Source organism: Ischnura elegans, chromosome 1 (assembly GCF_921293095.1).
Source record: "Ischnura elegans chromosome 1, ioIscEleg1.1, whole genome shotgun sequence".
Lineage (NCBI taxonomy): Eukaryota > Metazoa > Arthropoda > Insecta > Odonata > Coenagrionidae > Ischnura > Ischnura elegans.
In genome coordinates, this window is record NC_060246.1 from 82157153 (window position 1) to 82177292 (window position 20140).

A 20140-nucleotide genomic window follows, 5' to 3' on the forward strand; every position below is an offset into this window, starting at 1 on the left:
TGGGTATTATGAAAGTTGCACACGTAAAACAATGCTAAAACGTTTGCATCTCGTATTGTTCTTAGTCACGCTTCAGAGCGCAATGGAGATAGCCTTCTAGCTATCCCAGGTAACTTGACCTTTAAGGCTTCTTTATCTGATGCTCCTCCTTTGACCTTTGGAAAAGTACCGCTTGGAAAAAAATGAAAAAGATAAACACTGCTACAATGGTGTTATAAAACAATAAAATCAACTTTTTGGAAAAAAATCATAACTAAGGTAGGAGAGTGCTATTTATCCAATCACTTGTCTGTTGTTATCAGCTCCTCCATTCATTATTTAATGAGGACTTAAAAGACCCTTTGTTCATCAGTTATTGCATTTAGAATATATTTTGGTCTCCATCTGGCTTCATTTTATTTTAGCTGTAAATTTTTTATGATTATCATCATTCATGTTTGACAAAAATCAATAAATTCGGAACAAGTGGGTCAAGGTTGCAGTCTCTATAAATGGCGTTATAATGTATTCAAAACAACAATGATGTTGCCAGATACTAATGATAGTAATTACAAAGCAAATCAAGCTCCAAAAATGCCTCATAACTCGGTTCGAGATTAAACCATGAAGCAACCTACCCAAACTACCCTTGAAAAAGGGCACCAAATCCGCTGATTAGACAAGGGAGTGGGAACGGGGCGGGAGCGGCAAGATTAAAGCGACAGCTTGGATGAAGGATGGGACGGCTCTTAAGCTCCCCATTCCGTCACACTCCTTGCAGAGGCACCTTTATCGCCTTCAAGGCGGGAATCCGAGAAGAGAAACAATTCTGAAGCGAGTTCAGCTAACGCAAACGACTTTTGCCGACTTAAGGAAACCTTTTTCATTTTTCCCCATCCTCTCGACCTCTATCACCGCCAGCGATCTAGAGATAAAAGGTCGCCAATTTTATTGACCAATTACTTGGTGGGCGTGTTTTTGCACACCTTATAACATTCGCGCCAACAACCACCTAAGGAATATATCTTTGGGTACCTTTTTCGGTGAAAAAAAATACTCTTAGCGGAAACAATTACGTAAAAAGAATAAGTTTCTCCACTAACACCTCACAGGATTTCAATTAATCCCGTAACCCATTATTGGATTTTCTTTTTTGCATGCTTCCGCATTCAACAGATATAAGATCTTCCTTTTTTTGTTCCCTATTCCGAGTAAATTGAGTTGAAATGTATATTCGCTGCAACTCCATCCTTCTTAAAAATCGATTTCATAGCCCTAATCAGTGAATTTTAGCAAATATAAAGACTTTCTTGGGTAAGAACTATGTAAGGACAATGGATAAAAACTAAACCAACGATTAGATTTTAAAATTATTGAAATTTGTCCAATATTTTTACAGCATGCTTACATGGATGGGCAGAGTATCTTTACGCATAATTTCGAATGTAGACATAGAATAGTGTATTTAAAAACCAGTGATTGATGGTTTATTCAAATTTCACCAATCTGTTCCTCAAGAATGATATTACAACAATCCCCTGCTCCAATAAGAAAAAATTATTTAAATTTCTGTATACGTTGATGTAATGCGCATATTGGTAAATTATATTTTATGGGATTAGATATACTTGATACCTTTGGATAAACTGTAATTAAAAACTCCTTCTTTATACACTTCTGGAAGCCTAAATTTTTTCGCAGATAACCTTCAATGATTACTTTTATTGAAGAATGATCGTAGGCTTTCCCGGCGTATAGAATTGTGGAAGGTTACACGGGATTTCCACCGGGTCAGGTTCTCCAAATCCATCTCGGCCGACGTTTCGATGGGCGAGTTGTCCATCGAAAAGTCGGCCGAGATGGAGTTGGAGAAGCTAACCCGGTGGAAATCCCGTGTAACCTTCCACAATTACTTTTATTAATTATGCCTTCATACGATTTTTGCACCGTTAATTTTTACCCTGAAAAAATTACCATGGATGATTTCCAGTCATAACCACTCATTTGCATAAATACAACTCCCCTCCATATGCCTTCATTCTATGAAATATATTTACATTATTTTGCCACTTCGGGGATATATTACAGATTACAGGGATTATGCTACCAAGGAAAGAATAAATAGCTGTACTCTTAACCACCTCATCTCAGGGGATAACTGACAACCCGCGCGCGCCGGCAGCAGAGAGCATTATCGAAACGACACCTCGATAGAAGTGAAGAGCCGAAATTAGGAAAAGCGTCTTTGGTTGTACAACGAAAACTCCAAATCCCCATTGATGGCTATAGTTCTGTCTATACTTCCCCATTTTATTACGGCCTCACCACCTTATTCCCCTCTTCTCGGGAAATATTCCTGTGCACTCACCTATAAAGCACATTTCTGACTGAGGGCGACAAAGTGAAGAATTTTGATAACTTTTGAACGTTTATTATCCATTATCAGGCTTTATTTGATCAAATTTACCTCAAAAGCTTTCCAACTTGAAATTTTTGTGGATCTTGAAGATGCAATTGGTGTGAGTGCCAGATACACCAGTCAAGTAGGCTCTCAGGACGCCCGGACTCGTTTATTTGTAGAAACTATTCTTTCACTTAGAATTTATTTCTTTAAGAAAATCCCTCTTAATCTCTAAATTCTTAATCATTAAAAATTGAGCAAATCCCTATGAATCATTTGGCTTATTTATTACGGTCTTATTCATTTACATAACTCGGATAAATTCATTCACTATTCACTTCAGGCCAATAGGAGAAATATATCCATGAGGAATTAAAATAGGATTCACATAGCGGCTTCCGAACTTAGAAGAAGCCATAATAATAGAATGCCCAAAAACTTTGGCTGATGTCGAAGCGTAACCAATAAAGATGGCGGTTCTGTTTTATACTAAGCATTACCTCAAAGCCTCCTTTAAAGGTGGGAGCTTGACTGTAAAATTACGGTATCTCACCAATTTCAGACCGCAGCGACAATTCATCACACCGTTCCCCATTTCATTGCTCGTCATCTTTCATTCCATCCTACAAAAAAGAAACACAACCCAAACGCGTCTCTTCTCCCCTCGGCCATTATCTCAGATGACAGTCTCCCTTTGAAAGACGTCGCATCCCATCGCCTCTTCAATCTCCGCCCGTCCTGTTAGCTTCCTATTCCTCCCGTTTTTCGTTTCACAAATAAGTCTGCGCATTAAATAAGGATGATGGCATGGGAGAACCGAAAAGGGAGCTATGGACCAATGTAATCTGATTTCATGCGTTTGGAAGAGAATCCGGAGCATAATTTCGTCGATGTAAGCTATTACGAGCGACCGCCTTTTGTCATCCTCGTTTTCCAAACTCAGCGACCATGAGGGTTGGGTATTCTCGGTATTTTCTCGTACCCCGCCCTTTTACGTCGGTTATTATCTGGATCTCACGTTTGGAGTTTATAATTTCATTATTTTAGCGATAAAATAAGTGATAAAATGCAGGAGTATACTTTTTATAATGAATTGGGAAAGGAATAGTTTCAATGTAAATAGAATTTCTCCATGTATTCAAAAAGAAATTGTTTTCCATTTCCAAAATAAGCGGCACATACTTTAAACACTGGATACTGTCCTATAATTTTTCATATAAATTAAAACAAGAAAAACACTCAATTTTGTCCTGAAATTTAGTATCCTAGTTACTTCAGAGGGGTGTGCAAAGACGGTCACATAGGCATAAATACAAATGTGTCCAAAAATCTTGTGAACCATTGTACTAGCTAAAAGTGCAACATTTTCTGATATTTCTGCCATAATATTAGACTAAAATGTTCCTCTTCCATTCCTATTCCTCTAAATATTCCGAGATGATGGTGATATCACCACCGTAGTATAGTAGAGCAATTCAAGCAAAATTCGCTGGTTACAAGGTATAATCTTCTTTAAATTCATTTTTTCCGAAATTTGTCATAGAGTTTCAATATTTTTAACGATTATTTTTGAAAGTTTACTTAATGAATGACGCCAGATAAAATTATTTAAAAAACCGAAGAAACAATGAATTACTCTGGAATTTAACTGTAACCTAATTTATAAATTATCAGATCATTTTAATTCTGAATATATTAAAACGCCTTTTAAATGTTGAAACATACTTAATATTCGCTTTCCTAAGATAAACTGAATTACGAAAATATCATTTTCATGTATTGCCCTTTTGGATATTATTATTGGACGTGGAATCAAATCAACGTAATAATTCCGGTTCCTTTTGGACGCATTCATTATTTACCATTCACATTTACCAAGATGTTTTAAACGAACTGAATGTTAACATCGACCAAGGCATGAAAAAATATTCTATGATCAATAACGGTAACCAAAAAAATTACATTCAACTGTCTGCTAGTAGACTGGCCTTCAGATAACGAATAATCCTTCAGTGTAGGCAACCGTCATGACATTAATGCATACAGATAAGCCTCTTCAATGTTTTAAAGGCGGAACTCAGATGGAGCAAATGCATAAAGCGTTTCCCAATCACCGTCCGAAATCTTATAATTGATCATTTAAAAAAGGGTAATGGCCATTTAGACTGATTTTGCTATGGAAAAATCGTATCAAATAATTCTAGCCACCGTATAATATTTTTCAAGCTTCATTAATCTCTAATTGGTTTGTGCTCAAACTTCATTCTCGGCGTAAGTATAGTACGTAAATTTTTTAGAACGTAGAGTGACGACTAAAATTTGCGAAAAATTCTTTTTCTTCAGGAAATTTAAACGCTCGGAATAACCCAACTGCGTAGCTTAATCTTCTAATGCTGGATACAAAACACAAAATGTTGGATTGCGACTTAACCAAATCACTTATTGATTCGAGGGCGTTTATATGTTTATCTACAACCCCACATTACCTCACATTGATCTTAACTCTCATGTTGGGTTCAATTTGCATTTGACTATATTTGGTCCAGTCTAAAGGATCAAGTATTGGATGCTACCAGAAATTAACTCGAATATCATCATGGGTATCTTAATCGCGAGTGATTTCGGGCGGATAAAACTAAATCTGGAGTCAAATATCCCAATTTTTATGTCGCCTAAAACCACAGAATATACATTAAAATATAATTTGACTCCCTGAGTAACTGTAGTGATTACCTCGGCTGGCTCAAACACTCCATCCTCCGACCTTGGATCGTGGTCGTCAAGGCATACAGGAAGATATTGAGCAAAAATATCATGAATGCATTCATACACTTCTCCGACCAAAGTCCATCAAACTCCATCGTCATCTCATCTTTATTCCCTTCTTATCCCAATCTTCATATGAAGTGCTTTTGTCCATGCTCCCTCCATTTCCGGCATCCTCGACGATAAAGTTAATTTAATCGGTGGCTACGAGGAAAGTTGAGTATTATAGAAGCAAGAATATAAATTTTCGAAGTAAATACAGAATTAAATCACCCCAAAGTGCCCACAGGTTACAGAAATATAAAACTAAATCCAATTGTAAATCGCCTACTATACTAATTTGGGCGTGAGATTATTACATATTACCAGGATATAGTTTAGTAACTTACGGATCGGGTTAAAATATTTGTTTATGAGGATACTACTAAAAATTTAACAATGATAAAAACTTCAATCAATAGCTATAATATCTTACAATGAACCCATTACTTTTTTAATTAAATTAGCCATAGCTTGGAAAAGTATTTTAGACTAGAGTGAGAACTCTATTCAAGCAGTTTCTTTAAGATAAATTAGTCTCCCTTCTATTACCTGTCAATGTAGCGAAGAAATTAAAATTTTGAATGCTCAAAATCGCTTTCGAGGATAAATTGAAATTTCAGGTAAAATGAATATTTCCTGTATGGAAGAGTAGGAACGTCAGCAGACGGAATCGAAATATTGGCACCGGTTCCGGCAATTGGATTTGTTCAGAGGTGAAAACCAAATGAATCGTCACACCCCAGTTCTCTACTCGTAATCGCATTAAAATGTTCCTGTATTTCATTTTTCAAAGTGCCTTTAATTTGATAGAGCTGGAATGGTCACAGAAATGACAGGGTGACAGCACACAATTTTCCCCTTTCATTAATGCTTGGTGGTAAACTAGTTAATACGCAAAGATTCCTACACTTATGGGTGTTTTCCACTGATTTCTGCCGTAACGTAATCACTCCATGAAATACGCTCTTATTTGGAATGGAAACTGAAAAAGTAGAAAACCGTCCGTCACTGCTCAAAAAGACCATTAAGTGGGAAAAAATGCTTACAGAGCCGCGGGAATTAAAATGAATAAGTAAGGCGGTAAAAACCTCTTTTACCCGGGCTCTTTCTCACCCCATTTTCTCACTAAAGATCACCATTTTATCACCGTCTTATTTTCAAATCCTCCAGTTCTGCTACATTACCGTTCTGGAGCTTTACACTCATGAATATTGAAAACCTTGCGTTTGCGTTAATACCTACCTTTTTCCCGAAAGATCTCGCTGTTCAGACTCGCAAAAGGGTGAAAACCGTAACGAAAAAAATAGAAGAACCTCTTCCTACTGAGTTAACAAACATGAACAAACAAATGAGACTTTTGAAACTAGCGTAGCCCTGTCGGCTTACGTATTTTGGTAAAATTCCGCGGGATCCGGAAAGAGTAGCCGTAAAACTCCTGGGCGTAGGCCAAATCTAAACACTCTTTACTTTGGTGTACGCCAAGAAACCTTAAATTCCCACAAGAGAACCCCTAGAAACACTCTCTTATGGTTTCCTGGGACGAAGGATTCCTTTTCCTCGCTCCTGTTTCGCGCACACCCGTCTTTGACGGGGAGAGTTGAATTTTTCCGGGGCCACCGCACGCTCTCGGGATTCGAGGACCCACATGCACCGACTATCAAGCAAGATACACAAGTATTTATACTCGTATAAATTTCTTTCACAAAAAATAAGCCACCACTTTCCGTATGACATCCTACTATACGTTTAAGTCCTCTTTTTTTCAATATGAATAAGGGAATTTATTCACTACTTGCCACTTTTTGTTTCTGTCGCAATAAACTTATTCCTTTTTTGAGTTCTTCCAGTTTTCCGAAAATAAGGTGAACAGTTTGATGCCGGCTATTAACAGTTATTGAGTAGGAACGTAGAATGACGACTACAATTTTTAGAATTGAATGCACATCATTACTCAAGGTTTTGGATCGAATTTAATACGCTTTGAAACTTTTCGGATGAAAAATAAGGTACATTATTTCATGCGATGTCGATAGCTTTTCCAAAGCAATATTCCTCCCGCCAAGCGGGACTTCAGCATCTATGTACTATGTTTAAAAATTTGGCTAGTATAAATTCTGAGTTTGTCTCAGCTACTACTTCATTCCTAGAAAAAACTGTCGATACCATCTTAAATATAGACAAAACCGGCTATGAAAGAATAGAAAGCTTTAATGATCCTATCCTAAAACCAAGCGATTTGTCTATCATGGGAATTGATAACGAATCAGACTCTCTCTCTTCCCACTAGCGAATAAGAGTAGATATCATCGGGACGTCATGAATAATAACGTTATAAATGGTAAATAATGTAATTTTAAACCACTTTGGAGAGATGGAAACCTATATTGATAGTCTCCCCTCTCTCTCCTCACTCAGTAGGGATCGACGCACTAGCGTGACGCCATGTAGTTTCTGGGAAAGATTTACGTTTCCCGTCACGTTTACCACCAGTCCGATCACCTTTTCTGTTGAGAATAGCATATGTTTTTGATGGTATGAATTACTTCCACAGCTAATTTTTATTGAAGAACATCCAATTAAGTAAATTTGTACTTAAAAGATATTAAATTTTAGCTATCACAAAAGTTGCTAAAGTCAATGCTTCCGGAAAAGATAGCAATGCATCCGGCTATTGCTCAAGCTTAGTGATACAGCGTCTGAGATCATCGAGGCAACTCATTACCTGTACGTAGGATTGCATTTTAACGTCAACGCTTCCGTAAACGGAAGCACGGCTGCGCGAGTGAAGGAACCTACTGACGTCATCCGCTCCATCCACCTTTTCAAACTGACACCATCTTCCCTATACTCACCTTGGTCTTTCCTCTACCGCAGATGGATAGCAGAAGGAAGAACGAGGGAAACAAAAAGGAGAGGAAACATAAGGGGTTGGGGGGAATAGTCCGCAGCCGTTTGCCCGACGGCACCGCTCGGATTAGGAATTAACTCGATTCCGAGAGAGAGCGTTATTTCGCTGACGTCTCCCCGCCGGGCGACGTATTTATTTTCTCGGGCGTCGTATCAGTCAGTCGGTGTGTGAGCAGCGGTGTTCTTCCTCCTCCTTGCTCCGATGTCTGGGCTCTCTCTCGCCCGCGCGCGACCTAAACGTATCTCCTTGCCGCATCGGAGAAAATTTTGAGTCGAGAGATTGTACGGCAATACCCCGATCCACCCCGCAAATGTGAGAAAAAAATAGCATTGCTACACATACTTGGATCCGACCATTTTTTTAATTACGAGTAATGAAGCGTATTAGAACATTTCCCTTTTGTAAAGTGTCACAAATATTTTATTTACAACGATTCGTTGTGATCAGAACGCGTGTTCTGGAAATGAGAAACTTCTACGACGGAGAAAGCGGAGCAAATTGTCGAGACTCTCAAAAGGAAGTTCATTACCGACCAATGTCTTCGTTTTGTAGCCACATTCTCTGGTGGATTACTTCTCAAGTGTCTAATACCTTTTCTGTTTCTTGTGGTTCACCTTCGACACCAGTTGATAAGACGAAATTTTACCATGAATATTCGCTGTAAACATTTTTTTGGTTCCTACAATCAGCGTTCTCTGCTCTTACTGTAGGTTGATAGTTATCAGACGATTTGGTCAAATAAGGTATGGATGAATTGCTTTTGGGTTGTCACCTGGATAAGTTCATATGACAACGCTTTGATGAACAACTTTATCATTTTATCAAGGAATCTACTGCATGAGATAAGGGTTCCTTCTGAATTAAAGAATGGCTTTCTCCATATTTTTAGTTCCTGATATTAGCTATCAATACCTAAAAAATGAGGTTTCCCTCAGCCAAATTCTAAAAATAGCCTATTGAGGTTATTCAGTACCTTCAAGGCGTGCCTAGGGAGAAGGAATCCAAAGTGAATATTGAAAAAAAATCTTTAAGAAAACTCTCGTATGATAATTTATGAAGAGTCGACCATGAACTTGAGATACAACACTGTAGCTTATATAATTTTAATTATATAAATTATATATATTGGTTGACCTCACTTGATAAAATGATAAATGTATAGCTTCTATATCGTTTTTCAGCAAAAAAATTGAAAGTTTTATTTCAAGTTATCGATAAAAATTCCAGAGAAATTTAAATTTGTCGGGCGTTCTCTTATTTAAATTGCCATATACTTAAAATAAACAATCAAGCTTTTGACCATTGAAGATAGAAATGAGGTGATAGCCGAAAGATAGGTGTTTCACATAGCAAGGCCCTGATGAATGATCATCCTCTCACTGGATATTTTATAGTGGCTTGGCAACAACTGATCCAAGGCAAGGATTCTCTAGTGCTGAAGCGTTCCTTCCTGGTGAGTCCTCGTCTTCGTCGAGGCAACGCACACCCAACTACGCACCGAAGTGTAATCGATGTTCAGATGAGTGTCATTACCAGATGACCCTCACGTCTAATTTCACGCCCGCTGGATTCCAGGTGGGTCTTTGTCTCGACGCGCTAACTCACTAGCACTCGCTCTAATATATTTGGCTAGCCATCTGACAATTAGTTCCCAATTCTTTTTTTTCCTTGAATTTTCTGCTATCGAGCTTAAAGCGTTTTCTATCTGAAGCCCCAGAAATGTTTCCTTGTACCCCTAATCGCACGCGTTGCATGCTTCGCCTTTAATTAATTTCTCACTGCGGTTTGTTTAGATGGTAACAAGTACATGTAACTCGTTGGTTTTATTAAGCGTAGTGTTTTATATTAATAACTAGAGGGAAAGTAGTTGATTATATATTCCTTCCATAGTAATTACTAGTTAGAAATACTCACGTAGAAATTTCATTTTTTTTACAGTTGGAAGTAGAAGTTAGCGTAGTAAGAGTGTTTTTGCTATCAAATTTGAAGTATGTATAATTTTAATATTTCTATATGTATTGAAAAGATTAGTTTTTTTCCTTCAAATATAGAGGAATCAATCCTTCGTGACTGCGAATGTTAGGTTTTCACTGTGATTGTTCCGGTTATTCACTTATAAAATGAATTCACAGGAATATAACAAAAATTAATGCATAAATATATTACTAAGCTAAGTGAATCCTTTGTTTTTATTACATTCATCGCCTCAAGTAAATGGGTATCAAAATTCTTTATATTTTGTATGTTTCCAGAAATGCATGTGTATTGAGGAAGTTGCAGGAAAATCGGAAGTAAAGAAAAGGTGTCTTTATTTACGGCATAACTTATCACATCGACGTTCCCCCAAGCAAGATTGAGCGTCATTTTGCGTATTATTCTGCTTGATTTCAAATTTCGCCACCCTGAGGATCTGCGAGATAACAACTTCCTCGTTCACGTCGCTAGCACAAACAAAACCAAGCACGGGCAGTAACCATCTGATCCGAGTCCTCGCCGCTCCTAAGCATCCAGAATTGCAACCGCGTTCGTAACTATTGACCTTCGAGCTACTTTTAGCTCAACATTTGGGAGGATTCCAATAATTCTTAGAGAATTCCAAATAAATATTGCATCGACTTCATTCAAACTCATGCAATCACCCCACAGCTGCCACAGAAGTACGGGGAAGAGGTTTAACACTTTGACAGACAAAGAAGTGAACCCATGAATAAACATTAAATTTCTGTATCTAAACACCAATGTTGAAACATTTTAAACTATTACAAGCATAAGCGGATCTAGGGGGGCGCGGGGGCATGTGCCCCATCAAACCCTAAAAAAATATGTAAGATTTTAAATACGGTCAGATTATCATTGCATTCGTTTTTGTATTATGAGGTATCCTAGTGCCCCCCCCCAGAACAAAATCCTGGATACGACCTTGCTTGTGCCCCCCCCCCCCAGAAAGAAATTCTGGATCCACCACTGATTACAAGTATTTACTTTGATATGCGGCACGATGAGGTGGAAGTTCTTATCATTATTTAAATGAGATATTGCAATATGTCCACTCGATTTATTTTAACACGACGCGTTTCGCTGTTACAAACTTGATAATGATGTTTATTTGATAATATTTGATTTGTTTGTAACAATGGAAACGCGTCATGCTAAAATTAATCTAGTGGAAATATTGCAATGCCTCATTTAAGTAATGTTTAATTTCAACATAAAATACCTTTTGAATGCTCTAAATAATTGTAGATGTAATTAAATGTAAAAATTTTGATTCCAACATTTTATCTTTGAACATTGAAAATAGATTACTGATCACTTACTGAAAATAATTCTGAAATCACTGGACCATGCAGATCGCTGACATTTTACTTTTTTACGTGCATAAACCTTATTGTTAGATGGTAATTGAAGCATAGAATAGGTGGGCTACAAGGTGAACCTAAAAATATTGACAAATATATCTGTGTTGAAAATTGACGATTTTATGTTACGCTTCCGCAAGAGAAACTGACCGCCTGGGCCGAGAATCGAGTGCAAACAAAAGACCATGACAAAGTTTCAACACTTGTGTTTAAATAGAAGTTATTTGATATTTCATATTTCCATAAGTTATTTCTCTAGTAGAGATAAAATTGAAATATATCTAGCGCTTGCAGCCAGTCTATCTTGGCTAGTTATTAGCCTTCCAAAAGATACGTAAGTTGGAGTACATGTTAACAATAACTCTCTTTCGTGATATCTTGGGTTTCACCTTTTGAACTAAGAATTTACCGATTACCTGTAACTGGAAATTCAAATTTGATAAGGTAAAGTATTTCTGAATATGCATGGTGAGCGCTGAAAAAAGAAGCAAATACTTTTGCAGACTTTCATGAAAATACGGTTTTTCAAATGCTGGTATAATAACACACATGCGCTAAACATCCGTTTTCTTCAGAAGAGAATGGCAATACACAAGGCAGCATAGCATTACATTTATTAACAGTTACTCCTAGAAATAATAACCGTCCCGATTACAGTCCCAACGAAAATTACCTCTAAATATTATGTTCTGATCCTCTTTTGAGCTTAAATGCTGAGAAAATCAGACCTCGTTGGGCTATTGCTGGCATGTAAGCCATTCATCGCGTATAATAGAGGCCAGCTAAATCGCAAGCAACAGCATCATACTGAGGCAACAACCATCCCCTTCAATGAACTCACACAGATGAATGCGGGTTAATGCTAGAGAGAGATAGCCGCAAGTTCATAATCCGCAGTACCAACAAAGCCCACGAAAGAGGCGCTGGAACAGCGTTCCTGCCACACCGCCGTCCGGCCCGGGAGAATCAGGAAGACCACTCAATCACGACGCCATTTCCGCCACCGGGACCGGATTGATCACTCCTCGGCGCGAAAAAGAGACGAATAGCCTTCGCGGCGGCTTGGAAACGTTGGGATCGAGGATTCCGAAAAAAGGAATGATATGGGGTTTTGAGGAATTGAAGAGAGAGAAAGAGAGATGAGGATAAATGATGAGTGAGGAGGTTGAAGAAAATAGGAGGGAGGGGGAATGTGGGCCAGAGATAAGGCGGACGTTGAGGGAGGAAGGGGAGCGAGGGAGGGGTAGGGCCGTGCCGGTGGCAGCTGTTGCTTGGCAACCGTCGGCAACCGAGAGAGATGGGGTGGTGTTGGCGGAGCAAGCTCGACCCGGCGCGCGGCGCCGCCTCGCTGCGTGGGCAGGCCTCGCTCGCTTTTATGCCGCCCTTCCATACCCGACGAGGGAGCGACGCCGCCCGCCCGCTCCCTGAATTGTCCCGGCGGCGCCCCGAGTCAGGTGTGGTTGGGCCCATCGCTGGACTGTTTCGAGGTGGAAAATAATAAAGAAAAAGTGTCTCATCGCCTGAATGTAGGATTTTTATGTCCACCTCAGATGCTTCGCCAGTTTTGGGGGGAGATTCCGTCTCAAATGCTAAATCTCCACTTATCTTTCCGTAAGAGAGAGATTTCACGCGGACCCAGGTTCGAACCAGAGAATTGTATCATTTTGGAGGCGTGAGCAGACCATTTCGCTACTCGGAATAGCTAATTCGCGTGGCATTTCGGTTTCGCTCCGAGTTAGGAGTTGTTAACCTGCTCAATGGACCAGGAACCTAAATGTCACCGTATGGTTCCTAGCGAACGGAAAGTCTTGTGCCTTTCATCTTCCTTTAAGTACCAAGTTTGAAATGACCCTCGAGAAAATCCTCGTTTTAGTTACTTTCCGAAACTCCGAACGACTAATTAATTACCTCGGCTGATAACGGTCTTGTCTTTAGTTGTATTTTGGTTTTTTAAATTTATTTGAATTGGATTATTTTTTTTGGTAAGTTCACTGGCTAGATATTCTACGGAAGTTCATGACACCGTCCGTACTGATTGTGAACGTGGCCCGTAATACTAATGCGCCTCCAGGTATTAGCATATATGAACAATAAGGAAACAAAATTTCATAATGACCTTTCAAGTACCCCTCTGTGGTCAAAGAAAATCATAATATTAAAATATCAAGTAATCGGTAGGGAACAGGTAGATTCATAAAGGAGGCGTAGAAGTCAACCAAGCCTGAGGAAAAACATTAATTATTGAACAATAATCATATAGACCACAATGAAGCCACGCTCGAAGCAGAAATTATGGAATGCCAGCGTTATCCTTCGAAAGATATTCTAATACATGTTGGATCAAAGGAAGATTTTTTTAGCGAGGGAATGGAGAAAAAGAGAATTATTTTCAGGAAAAGCAAGTAATAAAACAAATGCAGACTTCAAAATGCATCATCGCCGGTCAACAATCCAAATATTGGTTTGACACAGATTTCCACCCGAATCCCTCATCAGTAAGCCTTTCCACGTTAACGTCACACTCCTTTACATCCTTCATCGTATGCTCCCTCTGTTGTGACAACTACAAAATCCAAAAATTTAATACCCGAAGCTAGCGATAGGTTTTCCATCGCATACGTAAACGCTCTTTTGTTACACTAAAAAAAGCGCAAAATATCAAGAATATCCAAATGGAGCTCAGAAGTAAGATCCATTTAGAGCAGAGGTGGGTATCAGATAATTATATATAGTAGTAAGCCTTTAAGTATGAGGTTATTTGTTTCATATTCTGGATAGTATTTAATTTTCTGCTAACATTGCAGCACAAAGAGATCGCCTTGAGAGTGAGGTGATTATTCGTAACACTTAATAACATTTTAAAAGTTTTATCAACTTTCCGTCTAACTGAAACGTTCAACGGTGACAAATAAATTAATCCCCACTATTCATTCTCCAGTGCTATCGGCATATTTCAAGTGGTTCCATTTTCCGCGATCGACCACAGTTTTGTTGTACGCCCTCCGCTTTCGACCCGACACATGACTGACCAAGATTTCTGTCAACCCATCTATTTTTCCAAGCTTCAAGCATTATGAAGTTTTAGTGAAAAGTAGTAATTTAGTAAAAAGGTAGGGTAAATATGGTGAGTATACGAAGGAACGCCAAGAATCATTGTTTGAGGAGACCTTAAACAGAATGAGGTATAGACGACTTTGGTATTTGGGACCTGCCAGCGAAAGGCAGAAAACCAGTTGATGATGATGTACAGCAATTTGAAGGTAATTTTATGACCAGGAGCCATTCCAAAGGGAAGTAATGTCTATGGAAGGTTATGAAGTTTTAGTGAAAAGTAGTAATTTAGTAAAAAGGTAGGGTAAATATGGTGAGTATACGAAGGAACGCCAAGAAGGAACGCCTTTCTTTGCTTATCAAATGCTACCTTTCCCAGAGCTATTCTTGTCTTTATCTCTGTCTCACTCTCACAGTCTCGCCAACTTAAAAGTAAAAACCTTCCGTAGCCATCACTTCCCCCGGGATTGGCTCCTGGTCACATAACTACCTCCCAATTGCTGTGCATTCAGTGCCAATTACACCGCCGGAAATTCGCTCGCCCTCGACGTCGATCTCGTACATATCTCCCTCGCGTAGCCTGCCTGTCCCTAACCTGGCTCTCCCCGTTCAAGTCCTTCCCTATTCAACTCCACTCCCGATTACAGGGGTACAGGACCTCCTCCTGAGGCTCCCTTGGGATGCCCTCTCGTGGATAATGGAATCCCTCGAGACTTCGGCCCCGTATGTCCCAACCACTCTGGCGTGCGCTGTGCTTTGATGCTATTGAATGCCCTTTTAGGAGTGGCATTGCTTCTGAAATCCTAGCGATTGGAGGATTTGGCATCTTGTTAATTGACTGCTGAGGTTAATCCCGGATTTTGCCTATCCTTAAAGTTTCATTTCAAGGGCACCATTAAGCTCATCGTTACGCAGCATCGACAATCCACACATGCTCCGTTAATTCAGGCGATCGCGGCTCACGAAATAACTTCAATTATATATGTTAAGCACCTACCAGGCCGCAGATAACGGTATAAAAACGGATACTACGTCTCTACAACTTTCCTGGCATATTATTGATTATATTTTCCCCTTCTGCTTTACTATTGGTCATCTACTATTTCTCTCCCTGTTCTTCCGTTGTCGTGCTTTTCCTCAGATTGTTTCGTTTGTGGTCAACTTCACAGTATTTTTAAATTTTACTGCTAAAGCAGCATAAAACTGGTCAATATAAAGCTAAAATAACAAGTCAAAGGTTAAGAAATTTGTCACTGAGGTTTTCTATCTGTTTAACGAATAAGACAGTAATCTCTCAAAGGTGCGATTTAATTTCATTTGTGTAAACTCATTTCAAATCGGCATTTTATCTGCATTAAAGGCCTTTTTCTTCATAAATAATTTAAAATAACTGCAGTATATTTAATTTAAAACAATTATTACTACACCAAAAATTCCGTTTCAATTCTCACACATTTCTCAAACAAGAGAAAAAAATGCGATTATATCTACAAATATGGTGATTTAAAATTTTTTGGGCTATTCCGCCTCGTCAATCCATGGGTTTCCCCAACTTTTCCCGACCTATGCTGGTCGCTTTATCAAGGGAATCTGGTGAGTAAGGAATTCTTCTTTTTATCTATCCGGGTAATATATCTGGTGGAAGGGGTAAGATGAGGAAGGCGAGGAGAGGGGACGGCTGACGGTTAGGACACGGTTTTTCATGATTAACGGCTATTACGTTTGGCTAATTTTGAGGCCGATGCCCCTATTAAAATGTAAATACAGACATCGGAGGCTAAATATCATATTAAGAAAAATATTATTCTCTCTCCCTCCCGTCAGATACATCCCTTGAGTGAGCGACCAGCATCGGTCGGGAAAAGTTGGGCTCACTCAAACATAGACGCGGCGAAATGGCCCAAAAAGATTTTAATCGCCATGACGACCACCTGCGAAAGTTTTAACGAAGAAAATCTCAAGGTATTTCATGCTCGATCAGTACTAAATTTAAGCTAAGTACTGAACTAAGTACAAGCATACATATTTTTCCGTTGAATAAATGACTTAATTTTCCTGTCACTGAAACATATACCAGTGAATAAAAATTTCAAGATTAGAATTTTTCTAACGTTTAATTTTTTTTAAAGTCGAATGGACGGCCTACACGGCCAATCTTGGCTAATCGCTTGCTCTCATAATCGTATTATTTCTGTAAAAAATACATTGGTGTTACATTTTTCACGCATAAATAATATTTCTTTGGTGTATGCTGCGATATAGATACAACTTTACCGACTAAGATACAGGAAGGATGTTTATTCATCCTTTCACCCGTCTTGCTAAATAACTTTTGTACAATATTAATATAAACCTATCAAGAATTTGTCTACTTTGATTAAATCCCATAAAATACTTATCCGCTGGCACCAAGCGATAAGGGTCAATTTCATCCCAAAAGCATTCATGAATGCATTCATTTTTTTATATTGAACGATACAAACCAATTTCAGATGTAGAAAGCTTGTATAAAACTAGCCAAGCTAAAGCAAGGCAGGTTGAGATAATTAGGAATGAGGAAAGTAGGCCAATGACTCCAGCGCGGGATCCCATAACTTAGGCGTATTCTATGAGAAAGAGGTCTTTGGCAGAGAGGATACAAATTCTATTATTGGAGTTGGAGATAAGTTAGAGAGCTCTAGAAAAGGAATCATCTTGCTTCTCTCCGAAGAGCCTCAATGGATGTGACATTACCTAGCGCTTCGATCGCTCCATCATCAATGCTCTTATTTCACCCTCACCAAAACTTTCAGTACGAAATCTTCTTTGAAGCTACTGGATTCAAAGTTTTCAATTGGCCTCTCGCGTAGCATAGCCACGCCAAATACCAAATAATGCGCCTGTAATCGCCCAAGGCAGCCCCTTTCTACATTTTTATTTGTTCCTGTTTTATTGATGTAAACCCTGAAATTGATTATTAATGTGTAGGGTTCAAATTCAGTAGTTCTCTTCTAATGACGCCGTAAGTCATTTCTTATTGCTAAAAAAATTGAACCGAATTTTGATAAACGTTGACGAAAATACGATTTTCTCAGCACCTAACTATTCAAACTTTTTTTGTTGCGATTAAACAAATTCTACTTTGAGTCAATGTTTATAATTTTAAGTTTATTTTTCAAAGCTAGGCTCTCTTTAGGGTATTCTATGGTTTTTAAAATTATTGCTACGATTTTTGAAAGTCATAGAAAATTATTTTTGTTTATCTTGTTTGAAATTTTCAATGCCCTTAAAACGAAGAATTTCTGAGGTATTTAAAACACTATCAACGAATAATTTGCATGAATTTTAGAGGCAGCAGTAGTATCACTCCAAGCCCTTAAATTTTAAGAGGAAGGCCGCTCCCAGCTTGAGTGCTGAACGGAGGACTTTTTGGACGTTTTCTTGTTCTACAACATTTTAAGGAGTGCTATTATTCTCTACGCATTGCATTCTATTTCTTTACTTTTGCGGAGTATCGATAGTGTTAGTAGAATCACAATATTTACATTGATTATATTACATATTCAATAGCTGATTTAGGTAAGGACGCTATCCCGGTATTCAAAGTGAAGTAGCACCTAGTATTTGGTTTGTATCTGGATCTTGAATCTTCTTAGAATGTCATATTTTTCATACTCGATGACCATTTTTTCCGCAAAAATCATTTTAATTTTACGCCTACTTAGCCTGATACTTAAAATGAATCAATGTAATAAATTAAATGAAAATCTTGAATTGAACAGGACCGCAAAAGTATGTTATGAGAAAAGAGGAAGCGATTCCGATACTAGGCGCTGTTGCATTAAAAGCCTGAAGCCTGAAACAAAATGAGGCTATTACGATGAACAAAGATTACGTGCACATCCTCTTCACATCAGATGTTAAGTCAGTTCAAAGGAGTTCACTTATTTTAAAAAATTGGGGATTTCTCCCACGATTTACCAATAATATACCGCGGAGAGGTCATTTTTTCGAGTGACAATCGTAAAATATTTCGGTAAATGACTCTTACTTCATTTCTCAATGAAACCCACTTGAGTATTCCTCGAGTATCATCCAAAATTTCTTTACATTCTGGTTAGTTCCGTCAGAATGGCGCCCACTTTTCCTTTAGCAGTTTTGAGGCTGGGTGGGAATAAATTGGATACGTATACCCTAAAAAAACGTAGGTTGGGAAACTTTTCTTCCCTTCACTGATGTTGCTCGATCCCTTTCCAAACCATGATCCCCTTCGGCCCTTTCCAAATAACCAGACCTACAGGATCGGTCTCCATCATGGTCTATCTTCTCAGCCCACCTTTCCCAGCCTCGGATCCTCTTCAGACACCCCTCGTTACCAACTCTTCTCCCACCCACACTGCTCCATTGGACCCAGTAATCACCTCCTGAACGGCTGGAAGACCCGCGTTAATTGATGATGAGACGAACTGCCCCATGTCGTCTTTCCTCTCATTTGCGGGGTCGTGCGAAGGCCCTCATTCCCATTTTCACGGAATGACGCCCATTCCCGCGGAATCAACGTTCGAGCAACCGTGACCATACGTGAAGGCCGGAGATTGATCGGTAAAATTCAAATTCCATTTCGAATACTGCAGTTATTTTTCAAAATCACTGGGAAATACGTATGACGTCTCTTGCCAGGAACTAGCGTCAAGCGAGACCCTCAATAGCATCTTTACATGTAGGTATCTCGTGATATCATTCAATTTTTGGAACGGATTGGAACTATCGAACGAAATTTATGAAATGAAACTGTGAAATCACCTGACGTACGTCAAAGAGAAACAGTAAAAATTCTTGAAGAGAGTTGAAGAGTTGGATTGAGTTAATATAAGCGGTGAACTTCAAATCATTAAGGTTAAGTAGTTTATTTTGTCAAGATTGTAATTGTACGGAGAAAATGAGCCTTTAAGTAATTAATTTGATTTCCTCATTAGAGCACTTCTCAACTGAGATTTTAGTGAGATTGGTCACCCCTCCAGTTCTCACCTGAAAAAAAAACCTTTTGCAGAAAAAATTTTTGGCTTCCGCTAAAGAGGTTAATCACATGAATCAAATTAGGGGCCAGGTAGTTAAGTCAGATAGGCTTGCTCGCGACAAGACTACATTGAGTTTATCCTTAAATGCAATTAGTGAATGAATTCGAAAATTAGTGCGGCTACTATTGTATGACAATAAACCACGAATTTCATGAACTCATGAAGTTTCCGAGGCAAAATTAAACAGCACTAAACGTAAAAGAAAGCATGATGCAATCTGGGGTAGGTCGAATGATTTTAGTCTTCTCCTGAGGGAAGTGTTGCAGGTATTCGAGAAATACGCGCAGAGGAAAATGAAAAGGTAAATACGAAATCTAAGATAAAGAAGAAAATATAGGATGAAATAGGGTGACGGAGAGTGGCTTTAGTTAGTACTAACAGCGATTTAATACTTCATGATGTTGTTGGAGAAAGGTAGATTGGTTTCTGAGGAATAGAAAGGAATTGCCTCACGATGTAATGAGGAAGTAGGACTTAAAGCGGTTGAAACCGAGAAGAGGGCACAACGTCCATAAAATTGTAGACTAAATTTCCTTGCTTCATTTCAACTTACCTTCTGTGGATATCTCTGCTCCCA